General features: G+C 51.9%; 1 pseudogene across 1 annotated transcript; it reads left to right on the top strand.

The window, feature by feature from the left end:
• Window positions 1–1,848: 1,848 nt before the first annotated feature.
• LOC309603392 (olfactory receptor 14A16-like) lies at window positions 1,849–2,804 on the top strand (annotated as a pseudogene). Its single transcript has one exon. The product of its transcript is annotated as an olfactory receptor 14A16-like (transcript).
• Window positions 2,805–13,035: the final 10,231 nt, after the last annotated feature.

The raw sequence follows: 13,035 nt of genomic DNA, 5'->3' as shown, positions 1-13,035 counted from the left end.
GGGAAAAGGAACTCTGAAGTTTAATAAGTCACTGAGACTCCTGAACTGTAACTCTGAGTGATCAGTAGATCTGTCAGAAGCCACGTAACATGCCTTCAGCCACTGCTCTGCCTATGGACAGCACCAGCATCACCTCTGCTGGACACATCAGGGTTCTTCTCACCTGCCCTTTTCCACCTGCAAACAGGAACACGCACCCAGCCAGTGCCCGGCAAACAGGGGGATGACCAAGGTGAGTGCACAGAGATTGGGATGGGGTCTGTGATAGCTGACAGGGAAAAGACATGGCACAGGGAAACACCTCCCAGCAGGAAAATCTCCAGGCAGCAGGGATATGATCTGGGAATGAGAGGAAACTAAAACCAGAAATGCTGTGGGAGGGAGAATTCAGAAACCTTCATTTGATCCCCTCCAATGCAGACCCCTGCCTCTGAGCAAGACCCCTTGCCTCCTCTCCCACCCACCAAAGCCTCTGCCCTCAGGGCTGGGGGCTCCAAGCCATGAACCACCTCCTCTGCAGCCAGAGCTCCAGCAGAGCCGTGGTGCAGCTCTCCAGCCACGGGCCCAGTTCCCTCTGCAGAGCATAGGGGCTGAGAGCAGCTGACCGGCAATGGTGGTGTCTGGGAGGTGGCGTGCACAGCTGGGGAAGGGGAACGCTGTCTGAGTGCCCCAATGCCTCTGCCCTGGCCTCTCTCAGCCACATCCTCACTGTCTTTTGCCTTGTTTCTCCACTGCTCTGTGTTATTGCTGCTGTTCTCTTGTTCTTGCTGCCAGGCTCTCCGGGGATGGGAATTTTTAGCTGCAAAGTCACAGGTGGATCTTGTGGGTCCTTTCATGCATTCGTGTCCATGGGAACACATGTCCCAGCTTTCCTGTAACCTGTGGGGCTGTGGGCAATGCAGTCTGTGGGGCTCGAGAATGAGCTGAATCTCCCTTCATCAGATGCCATCATTAGGACACTTGGCTATCTCCTTGAGGATTCCTTCCAAGCTGTGAGCTTCCCTCCAGGATGCAAACCTGCCCTATAGCACCTTTGTGTTATCTGAAGGCACCATGGAGAAGATCAGAGATGCTATGACAGAGAACGTTCTTTTGGGTTTGTGAAATGAGCTATGTGTGTCCTTGGCTAGAAGTGGGGTGCTGAGACCTTAGGAGAGGGTGAGAAATTTAGTGGTCTGCAGTGGATACCTCTGCTCACAGCAGCGCTTGGTGGCTTTTCAGGGTAGTATGGGAGTGTGATCACCCTCCAGCTCAGAAAGGTGCAAGCCCAGAGAAGCTGGGAACAAGATGGATAAAAAGAATGGCTCTCCTCACTCTGCACTAAGCCACAGGCACTCCTCCTGCCTCGCAGGACTCCCTCTGTTCTCCCTGAGTGCAGCACAAATGCTGAGGCTTTCTGACATCCAAGAACACTCCCCAGGGTACGAGGGGAGGAGGAGCTGTAAAAAACCCCAACCTCTCAGACTGCCTTCTGCCACCTCAATTCCTTATCACTGGGAGTGCAGATGCTGACGGCCCCTTCTGCACTAGGAGTGGTTTCATGAGACAAGGTCGAACACCAGGACTGGCCCCTGCCCCCACTCTTCCCATGAACCCACTGCTGCAGAGCAGGGCTGACCTCTCGGCAGCCAGCGGGCAGAGGCCCTGCTCCTCATGGCACATTCAGCCAGCACCAACCAGGGCTCCAGCCACAGAGCTGAAGGAAGGTCTCCTAGAACTGGAAAAGGGTGTCTGCATGTAGCAGGGCGAGGGTGTATGAGATATGGCTTTGACTTTTCTCAGAGAAATCTCCCTTAACTTGTCACTGTCTTTTCCTCCTATTACAGTGCCCATGCCCATAGACAGCAAATGTTCAACAGCAGCTCCATCATCCAGTTCTTCCTCCTGGCATTCGCAGACACGAGGGAGCTGCAGCTCTTGCACTTCTGGCTCTTCCTGGCCATCTACCTGGCTGCCCTCCTGGGCAACGGCCTCATCATCGCTGCTGTAGCCTGCAACCACCAACTCCATACCCCCATGTACTTCTTCCTCCTCAACCTCTCCCTCCTTGACCTGGGCTCCATCTCCACCATTCTCCCCAAAGCCATGGCCAATTCCCTCTGGGACACCAGGGCCATCTCCTATGCAGGATGTGCTGCCCAGCTCTTTCTGTTTGCATATTTGGTTTCAGCAGAGTATTGTCTTCTCACCATCATGGCCTACGACCGCTATGTTCCATCTGCAAACCCCTGTACTACGGGACCCTCCTGGGCAGCAGGGCTTGTGTCCACATGGCAGCAGCTGCCTGGGGCAGTGGGTTCTTCAATTCTCTCCTGCACACTGCCAATACATTTTCACTCCCCCTCTGCCAAGGCAATGCTGTGGACCAGTTCTTCTGTGAAATCCCCCACATCCTCAAGCTCTCCTGCTCACACTCCTACCTCAGGGAGATTTAACTTATTGTATTTAGTGGTTTTCTTTTTTTGGGATGTTTTCTTTTCATCATGCTGTCCTATGTGCAGATCTTCAGGGCTGTGCTGAGGATCCCTTCACAGGAGGGATGTCACAAAGCCTTTTCCACGTGCCTCCCTCACCTGGCTGTGGTCACCCTGTTTATCAGCACTGGCATGTTTGCCTACCTGAAGCCCCCCTCCATCTCCTCCCCGTCCCTGGATCTGGTGGTGGCAGTGCTGTACGCGGTGGTGCCTCCAGCTGTGAACCCCCTCATCTACAGCATGAGGAACCAGCAGCTCAAGGATGCAGTGTGGAAACTTATAACTGGATGTTTTTCTGGAGCAATAAACTTCCCATCATCTTCTGCCTAGCAGCTGGTCACGGTTTAATCATTGTAATGTTGTCATCCCCTTTCTAATTCACTGGTTGCTTTGCTTTTCTGATTGAGTGGCTGTGTAAATGAGGAGCTGTTCTCTCTGTGTGTTTAAACAAAATAAAGGGCCATTGAGTGACTTTTTTTTTTCCTGATATCTTTCCTCCAAGGCCTTTTTGGAGCTGCAGGGACAGTTCCTGTATGCACGGGTGGAGAGGAAAAGAGTCCCGTCATGGCAGCTCTGCCAGGGAGCACCAACACTTGGTCTTCCAGGGCTGTTCTCTTGCCACTTCTATACTCTCCTTCTGATCCCTTGTCAGCCCTGAGTGCAGCTTGGTCACAGTCGTGTTGTGTGGTCGTCCTGTGACCGCAGCCAGGGACAGGCAATGGGCACTTCTGTGACGGAGCTGGCCTCCGTAACAGCGCTTCCATAAAGAAGGGTGATCTCCTCAGGGCAGTGCATGAAGGCTTAGGTATTCTTCCAAAGTCGCTGTCAAGAACAAGGTCTAGATAGTGCCCCATTAACGAAAACACCAGTGAACACCCAAAGTGTGTGAGTGTGCAGGGCTGGGGCACACAGCAGTGTCCCTTGCACAGCAAGGCCTCCTGCGAGAGACTTGGAGCAGCAGAGCAGGATCTGGTCTGTGACCTTGTTTGCCTGACACCCTGGGCAAGGTGCCCCAGGGCAATGGCCACAGACCAGCCCCTCACAACCACCATTCCCAGCACTGGCCTCTCACTCCAGGTCGGAGAGGTTCTTTGCCCCTCCATAGAAGGTCACCGAATGACTAGGTCAGAAGTCCATGTTTGCATTTGTCGTGGTTTAACCCCAGCCAGCAACTAAGCACCACGCAGCCGCTCGCTCACTCCCCACCAGTGGGATGGGGAGAGAATCGGAAGGGTAAAAGGGAGGAAACTCCTGGGTTGAGATAAGAACAGTTTAATAATTGAAGTAAAATAAATTAGAACAGTTAAATAGGCAAAGCAAAAACCGTGCACGCAAACACAGCAAAACAAGGAATTCATTCACTACTTCCCATCGGCAGGCAGGAGTTCAGCCATCTCCAGGAAAGCAGGGCTCCCTCACGCGTAATGGTTACTTGGGAAGACAAAACGCCATCATACCCAATGTCCCCCTCCCTTCCTTCTTCCTCCCCCAGCTTATATACTGAGCATGACGTCATATGGTATGGAATAGCCCTGTGGCCAGTCTGGGCCAGCACTCCCCCTGGCTGTGCCCCCTCCCAGCTTCTTGTGCACCCGGCAGAGCAGGGGAAGCTGAAAAGTCCTTGACCAGTGTGAGCGCCACTTAGCACCTATTTAGAGACAGCTTAGCACTACTTAGCAAGAACCAAAGCATCAGTGTATCATCGACATTGTTCTCATCCTAAACCCAAAACACAGCCCCATACCGGCTACCAAGACGAAAATTAACTCTATCCCAGCTGAAACCAGGACAGTATCCACCCCTTATTCCATACCATTTACATCATGCTCAGGTCCCACATTATCCAATACATCCTCTTTGACCGCCACCCCTGTTGTCCCAAAAATGTCCATTGAGCTCATTTAGTCCATGACTTTGGGCTCCATCTGTGATAGTGGTCACTCGGGACAGGAGAGGTGGTGTGTTGCGTGGAGTTACTGGGCACCAAAGCCAGCTCAGGTCAGGTCACTGCTGCACTTGCACTGCTTCTTGTAAGGCTTCTCCTCCATTGGTTCAGGTGGTTCCTGCTATGGTAGTTCCTATAACATGCAACTCAGATCATGGGTTACAACAATTTAACGGTATTTCCATCACAATCTCCACCCCTGGCCCCTTTGGGCCAGGTTTAACATTGCAATGAACTCCTCCCCTTACTCCTAGCCTGGCTAGCAACAAGGGGTTCCTGCTATAGTAATTCCCATAACATGCAACTCAAATCCCAGGTCACAACAATTTAAAGGTATTTCCATTACAGTCTCCTCCCCTGGCCCCTTTGGGCCAGGTTAATAGGATTTAACACTGCAATGGAGTCCTCCCCTTGCCCCTGCTCCGGCATGGGGTCCCTCTGACAGCACAGTCCATGAACTTCTCTAATGTGAGTCCTTCCCACGGGCTGCAGTTCTTCACTAACTGCTCCAGCGTGGGTCCCCCACAGGGTCACAAGTCCTGCCAGCAAACCTGCTCCAGCGTGGGCTCTTCTCTCCAGGGGTCCACAGGTCCTTCCAGGAGCCTGCTCCAGCACAGGCTTCCCACGGGGTCACAGCCTCCTTCGGGCATCCACCTGCTCCAGCATGGGGTCCTCCATGGGCTGCAGGTGGATCTCTGCTCCACTCTTAACTTCCATGGGCTGCTCTGACATGGGATTATCCACGTCCACAGACGCTTTGGGGTGTCGTGCTCCCGCAGGAACTCGTCCACAGGTCACAGTCACTTCGACTCGAGTTGACACTGGAGTTCCAGCCTGTCCAGTACAGCAGCACAAAAAAACAGCGATGCCCTGGCCATCTGCCAGCCCGGGTACATGGCCATTGCTGTTATCAAAATGTTCCCAGGCACAACACAGTAAGATGACTCTAACATACAGTAAGGCAAGCAAGCCCCATGGCAAGCACAGAAGCCTGCTGATTAACAGCTAAACAGCAATAACAGCTATAAATTCGATCTAGCGCATTCCAATTAAATCTGTTGTTATCTCGAACCCTTCGAGCCCCACGTTGGGCGCCAAAAAGGACTGTCGTGGTTTAACCCTAGCCAGCAACTAAGCACCACGCAGCCGCTCGCTCACTCCCCACCAGTGGGATGGGGAGAGAATCAGAAGGGTAAAAGGGAGGAAACTCCTGGGTTGAGATAAGAACAGTTTAATAATTGAAGTAAAATAAATTAGAACAGTTAAATAGGCAAAGCAAAAACCGTGCACGCAAACAAAACAGAACAAGGAATTCATTCACTACTTCCCATCGGCAGGCAGGTGTTCAGCCATCCCCAGGAAAGCAGGGCTCCCTCACGCGTAATGGTTACTTGGGAAGACAAACGCCATCATGCCCAATGTCCCCCCCCTTCCTTCTTCTTCTTCCCCCAGCTTATATACTGAGCATGACGTCATACGGTATGGAATAGCCCTGTGGCCAGTCTGGGTCAGTCCCCCTGGCTGTGCCCCCTCCCAGCTTCTTGTGCACCCGGCAGAGCAGGGGAAGCCGAAAAGCCCTTGACCAGTGTGAGCGCCACTTAGCACCTATTTAGCAACAGCTTAGCACTACTTAGCAAGAACCAAAGCATCAGTGTATCATCGACATTGTTCTCATCCTAAACCCAAAACACAGCCCCATACCGGCTACCAAGATGAAAATTAACTCTATCCCAGCTGAAACCAGGACAGCATTGTACAGAGGAGATATAAGCATGCACATCATGTACGTGAGCTGAGATGGTCCTGAGTGAGCACAAATGCCATCCGCTATTCCTTGGGGTTCCATGGAGGCCTGTGGGACAGACAGCGCCTCAAGGTCACTTCTCGATGGGAGCAACGTCCCATGGGAAACTGCCTGAAGGCAGCAGTGGGATGTGCTTCCTTGAACTGCGCTCCCTGTGTCCATTCCTCATGACAAGGGGCATCTCAGATGAATGCAGAGCAGGGCAATACACCGCAGGGCTGAGGTGCCTCCCAGGCTCTGGCACTGGCAACAGGAGGCCAGAGAGTCCCTATGCCTGCTGCAGTGCCCTGCCTCTGTGCGTAAGAGGGAAAGACTGTGTCTCTGAACACCCCTGGGTGCATAAGGAGTCCACGAGGCCAGCTCAGATGTGGACGCCCGACAGAACCCTGCACTTTCTGTGTGTGACTCCAGGAACAAACCCCACTGGCCCAGGGAGGTTCATCTCCCATGCCTCGGACGGGCTCATTGCAAATGCTCCTGTCTGCTCACGTCACCCTTTCTGGATTGTGCCCTCAAAGGTGTCAGAGCCATCAGAGAGGTTCTGAGGTCCCTGGAAAAGGCAGATATCAAACCTTTCTTCAAGAAGTGCAAGAAGGAGGACTGGGAGAATTACAGGCTGGTCAACGTCACCTCGGTCCCTGGGAAGGGGATGGGCCAAATACTGCTGCAGTCATTTCCAGGTACTTGTAGGACAAGAAAGGAATTGCTGAACCTGTGCGGGTAGTGGAAAGAAGGGGATGTTTTGGTCCTGGACCTTAGCAAGGGTTTTGACATTGTTTCCCATAATCTCTTTATAGCCAGATAGGTGATACCTGGATTGAAGAAGTGGGTGATGTAGTGGGTGGGAAGCTGGCTGGTGGATCCAGCCCAAATGTCAGCAGTGGTAGAGTCCTGCTGGTGGCCACTTCCTAGTGGCATCCCTCAGTGCAAGCACTGGGGCCAACACTCTTTAATGTCTTCATTAGCTGCCTGGATAATGTGCCTGAGTGCCTTTTCAGCTCCTTTGTGGATGATGCCCAACTGGGCAGAGCCCTTGAGCAGCCTCATCTTGTTCACCCTGCCTTGAGCAGGATAGCTGGACAAGGTGATGTTCAGGGGTCTCTTCCAAGCTAGAGTTATTCTAGGATTCAATGAATGTTTTCCTTGGAGAGGTTTTTGAAGACAGAAGAGACAGAAGAAGAAGGAAAAACAGAGAGGCAGAAGTAGAGGCATAAAATGCACCAATATAGCAGTTCCTCTGAGGAACATTTCTCTAATCAAACCATTGGTAGGAAATCTATTAGATAAATATGATGAAACAAGCTTACTTTTATCTGCTCACGTACATCTATCTGCTTGCTGAAGGGTGATGGCTGGATACGGTATCATGTGGTCATTTGTGTCTCAGAAACTCATAATCCAGTAGGAAGCCAATGGCTGTGAAGGGAGCTGTGAGGTCACTTCTGCCTCTGGAGGTGAGAGGCCAACAGCAGGAATGTGTCTGGGAAAGGCACTGTGAGCTCACTTCTTCCTGAAACAGCCAATAGGTCAGCCCTTGACTCATGGCTGGGATATGTTCTTCTAAACTCACATCTGCCATCAGAAGGCACCTGGTTGCACATTGGCTGGGAGACCCCCTCTGCCGAAGGACCTAGGCTCAGTGCAGGAAGGGGGCTTCTATTTTGGCTGTCCTGTCTCTTCTGCCTGAGTACAGGATGGGACAGCAGCAGGCACACAGCTTGGTCGTGTCTATCCAAGAAGCAGAAAGGCTCGCAGCCTTGGAAGATCACGGTGAGGTTACTTCTGTCTGGTCAGGTGAAGGGCTGCAAGAAGGCTGATGGGTTGGGGTGCCTGCTTGAAAGGTTGTTTCCCGTGTGGTTGTAGGAAAGAACAGGAGAGAGAAACAGTTCCACACAGTGCAGCTTGGTAGATGGAGACTGGACATGATAGGAAGAAACGTCACTCAGAGGGTAGTGCTGTGGTACATGAAGTCCTCCAGAAGGAGTATGAGATCAGTCCATCTCCTTGTGTTTCAAGGAACAGAGTGTGAGGGTGGCCAGCCGTCAGTGAATGTATAGAAATGCCAGGGTGAGAGCAAGGTGAGGAAGCGAGATGGGTGTCTGCAGCCTGCAGGGCAAAAGAAGCAGCTGTGGGACAGCGTAGGACAAGCTGTGGTGGAGATGACAAAGAGCACTGGCAAGGCTGGACATGGCCAAGAGAACCCAAGGTTTTGTCCCCCTGGGTACAGCAATCGTCTCTGTTGCCAAGGCCTATGAGGAGACATGTTGTCCTAAGGCAGTGGGGGCCTCATTGCCTCCTTGCACACCCCCAGTAAGGCTGGGAGCTGTCATAGCCTTGTCCTGCACTCAGCATCACCCTCCCACATCCCACTGCCCCGGGAAGAGCCCTGAGCAATGCGTGAGGGACAGGACCTGCCTTCCCAGGGGCTGGGGGGCAGAGCTTGGCCTCTCTGCTTCATAAAACAAAGGCAGGGTTTTCTCAGCATCTGAGCTGCCTGCACATTCCCTTTGCCTGCCTGCAATCAGGGCCTCCAATTCTCTGCTCTAACGAGTCCCTGGGGAGGCTTTGCCAGTAATGGCCCTCAGTGGGGCTTATGAATACTTCAAGGTACTTTGGGTTTTGCTTTTGATGCTGACTCTTTCAGAGGTTTGTGCAATCTCCTCTCAGTGCCTGAGGTTCAACGACTTGGCACCAAATACACCACAGGGCTTTTTAAAATAAAGCAAGCCCTAACAAGCTATATCTCTTCCTGTAATTTTCTTCTAGTCTTGTACAGTTTATTAGAGAGGTTTTCCTAGTGCAGTTATGGAGAAAGACTTCAAAGAACTTCCAATAAAAATGAATTTTTATTTTAAAGGGTGTAGTTTATTACTTTTCAGTGTAGAGAAGAGGCGATAACAGCATTCTCTGATTGATATTGATGCAGGGTCTCTCCTAAGGAGGTCTGGACTGGCAGAAGAAGCTGTCCCTTGAGGTCTGACACAGCATGGACAACTTGCTTCTCACCTCCCCAACCCCCTCATGTCTCTCATCAGCCACCTGGGACTTATATCCTTACATCTGACTTCTCCTCTGCAGTCTGCAGCTGGATGTTACAGCTCCTTTGCAGCAGCCCCCACCTGCTTTCCTTAGAGACCTGGCTGCACAAAGGCAAAGAGGGACTTTTCTGATTTTTGAACAAACAAAAAACTGATAAGATTCACCATTACAGTATAACACACTCCTCAACTGCATGCCAAGTACAAGCTGCCACCAATGAGGTTCACCTTCCACAAGGGATAACTGTGCAAGAAATCTTTTACACAGAAAGAAAATGATAAAATAAACACAAAGTGTTGGCTAAAGACAGAATTAGACAGACTGCTGAAAGATAGGCACGCTTTTAACTCCATTGTGCTCAAAGCAGCTACTGGATTGTTGAGAGGTATCTGACTGATCCAAGAGTAAAGGGAAGGGAAATCTAGAGAGCAACTGCAAGTGTTTATGTGCGGATAGGCTGCTGGAAAGGTGACTTCAGACATGGTCAGTTTAGTTAGGACAAGTGGAAATAGGTGAAAGATAAGGGAGATTAAATGCACGGCCTAAGAGAGAAAGTACTGACAATGCAAATATAGTGGAAGGCCAACAGTTCTCCTCTTGCGATTAATGTACATCCTGAAAACCCCTCAGTTTGATCTCATGGGAAAACACTGACTTTTTATTAAAAGTATTCAAGTGTTTCAGCTGATGAGCTCATGCTCATAGTTTTAACCACGTGTAAAAATTTCTCAGGTTGTCAGGCAGCGCTCCACTGCCTGACCATAAGTATCCAGTGCTGCTTCTGGAGGACCCAGTGTCTCTGAAGTGCCCAGAGCCTGGGCCTGGCAGTGTCACAGAGGAGACACTTGGAATATGCAGCTGGAGCCTGTGTCCCTGTAAGTGCATCCCACCCCAATTTTAGGACCATTTTCCTTTGCAAACAAAGGCAGTACACAAAATCCCCCAGAGATCAGTACATTAAAACAAGACAAAACAAAGCAAGGAGGAGAACAACATCAACAGTCTTCAAAGCTTAAAGTTGTAATAGGACATCTCCTTCACTCTACGTCTTTCATTCTGTTTCTTTGTTGCTTCATTTTTTGGAAATGGTCTCAACATTTCCATCATACTGAGGCCTACAGCATTAATTTTTGTGGCTTGCACAGAGCCCAGGGCCCCAAAACACTCCCTGCCCTGGACTGTCCATGCCACTTCTAACTCTTGGCACAGAGTGAGTCACGCTCGGAGGTGTTGACCACTCGTGCCTGATGGAGGAAAGCAGGGTACAAAGCTTCAGTGAAACACTCTGTGTTTTGATGGCCAAATTTGCACAATTCTCATCAAATCTGTGTTATCTGTCTTTCTATGTGAGTCTATGGAAAAATCTATAGTTCTGTCCATGTAATGTAAATGTAATGTATTGAAAAATGTATAGGTGTGTCCAGTTACTCAGCAAAATACATTTCCTACCAGCACTCTCAAGGGAGAAGCTTTGTTCTGAGGAATTACTCTGTTTGTACTGGCTTTGTCTCTCCGTCCCCTGCACCGCTGGGCACTGGGACCAGGGTTCCCTCAGCTGCCTTCCTTGTGCTGACAACACATTCAGAGAAGCCCTTCTGGCTGCCCTCCCCACGCATGGCCATTTCCAGCCACCGCTCAGCTAAGGCTTTGCTGGCTCCATCCCTGCACCCACAGGCCAGGGGTCTCTCCCTCCTGGGCAGCCCGTTCCCCCTCCAGCCTCCCTGCACTTCCTTCGCGAGTGTGACCTCCTAAGTCAGGAGGGTCCCTGTTCATCTGCGCTGACCTCTTGCCAGGCCCTGCTTGACTCCCTGCATCAGACTGGCTTCTTCCTGGGCTTTGAGGATGTTGTCCTTGAAGATCCAGGAGGGACTCACAGCCCCTTTGTCCTCCAGGACAGTCCAAGCAGATCCTCAGCTAACTGAAATCAGCTCTCCTGCAGTCCTGCACTGTCATTCTGCTCCTTGTCCTACTTCTTCACCATCCCATGGTCATTGCAGCCATGGCTGCCCTCATCCTTCCCAGCCCCGGCCAGATCCACCTTGTCTGTCAGTAAGAGACCAGCCCTAGGGAGCTCATCAAGTGTCTGTGTCAAAATGTTGTCTTCCACACCCTCCCGGAATCTCCTGGGTTGCTTGTGCCCAGCCCTGTTGCCCTCCCAGCAGATCATGGAGTGGCTTAACTTGCCACGTAATTGAGGACCTGTGACCACGAGGCTTCCTCCAAGGCCAGGCTCTGTGCATGCCAGCCTCCCCTTCACACAGAGCTCACCTCCACCTCCTCACCTGCCTACCTGCCTTCCTGAGGAGCCCTTGCCATCCATGGCTGCCCTCCCACCACTCCAGCTGTCCCAGCAGGGCTCTGCAGTCCCCGGGGGGGAGCACGCTGCTGCCTGCCCAACAGAAATGCCAGCGCTGGGGAGGGGAGAGGAGAGGCAGGTAAAGGGGAAGGGTTCTGGGAGGCTGGCTGGGAGGTTACTCATGTTGCCAGAAGAGGATGAGGCAAGGAGAGGCATCATAGCTGGGAGGTGGCTTTTGAAGTCACTTCTTTGGGAACAACCCAATTGGCCAGGTGCTGGGGCAGGCCCAGGGATGTCGCCTGGGTTGTCGGAAAACCCCTGCAGCGGTGCTAAGAGCCTGGGAGAGGGGAGATGCAGAGGAAGGTGAAGATGACATGGCTGGGACGTGGATTGTGATGCCATTTCTCTTGCAGTAACCGGACTGACTTGCGGCAGGCAGGCAGATACTGTGACATCATCAAACGCATCACAAACCCCAACATGACACAGATGGCTGCTCAGGCAGTGGAAAGGGGTAGAGGCAGGCAAAGCCAACGTGGTTGGGCTTTTGCTTGTGAGGTCACCTCATGACAGCAGTGTGATTGGCCAGGAGCAGGCAGGTGTCATGAGGGCATCAAGGACACCAGATGGGGAAGGCTGCAGGCAGATGACTGGGCCCCTGGTGAGGCCCTGCCCTGGGGTGAAGGCACCTGTACATGACATGGGAACCTATGGGACGCGGCATGAGAAATTGCGGGATGTGACAGAGAACAGCGTGAGAAGGGACCAGAAGTATGGGCAGCACCGTGTGTCCCGGCTGGGTCTCGCAGGTGGCTGCAGACTTGAGAAGTGGCCAAACTGCACGGAGGAGAGCACTGGGGACCTGCTGGGCAGTCAAGTCTTGCAAGGCCATCAGTGCCTGGGGAAACCATCAGTGCCGCCATTGAAGTCCCAGAGGACCTAGGCAATGGTATCCAAGCTATCAAATCTGGGTACAAACGGAGAAAACCTGAGACCATCGGGGAAAAAGAAATTGCTGAGGGTTATGAATTGGAGAGGAGACGTGGGCAGAGAGAAGCAGGAATCAAGGTGGATCATGGAAGAAGCAGCCTGTGGAAGAGAAGAGAGGAGGAGGATTGTTGGGGCCAGGTGCCCATGGGGAGGTGGCTGGTCAGTGGTGGTCTGGCCAAACCCTGTGCCTGATCACCATGGTCTGTCCTGCTTATTATACTGGTTTGAGTTGGGGTAGAGTTATCTTGATAGTAGTTTGTATGGTGCTGCGGTTTAGGTTTGTGATGAAGAGAGTGTTAATAACACACCGATGCTTTAGTCATTGCTGAGAAGTCCTTGCACAGCGCCAAGGCCTTTTCTGCTCCTCACGTTGCCCTGCCAGAGAGTAGGCTGGGGGTGCACAAGAAGCTGGAAGGGGACACAGCTGGGACAGCTGACCCCAACTAACCAAAAGGGTATCCCAGACCATAGGACATCACGCTGAGCA

This window comes from Platalea leucorodia (assembly GCF_965183815.1).
Source record: "Platalea leucorodia genome assembly, contig: HAP1_HAP1_SCAFFOLD_71, whole genome shotgun sequence".
NCBI lineage: Eukaryota > Metazoa > Chordata > Aves > Pelecaniformes > Threskiornithidae > Platalea > Platalea leucorodia.
This window is presented reverse-complemented; position numbering and strand designations above follow the sequence as displayed.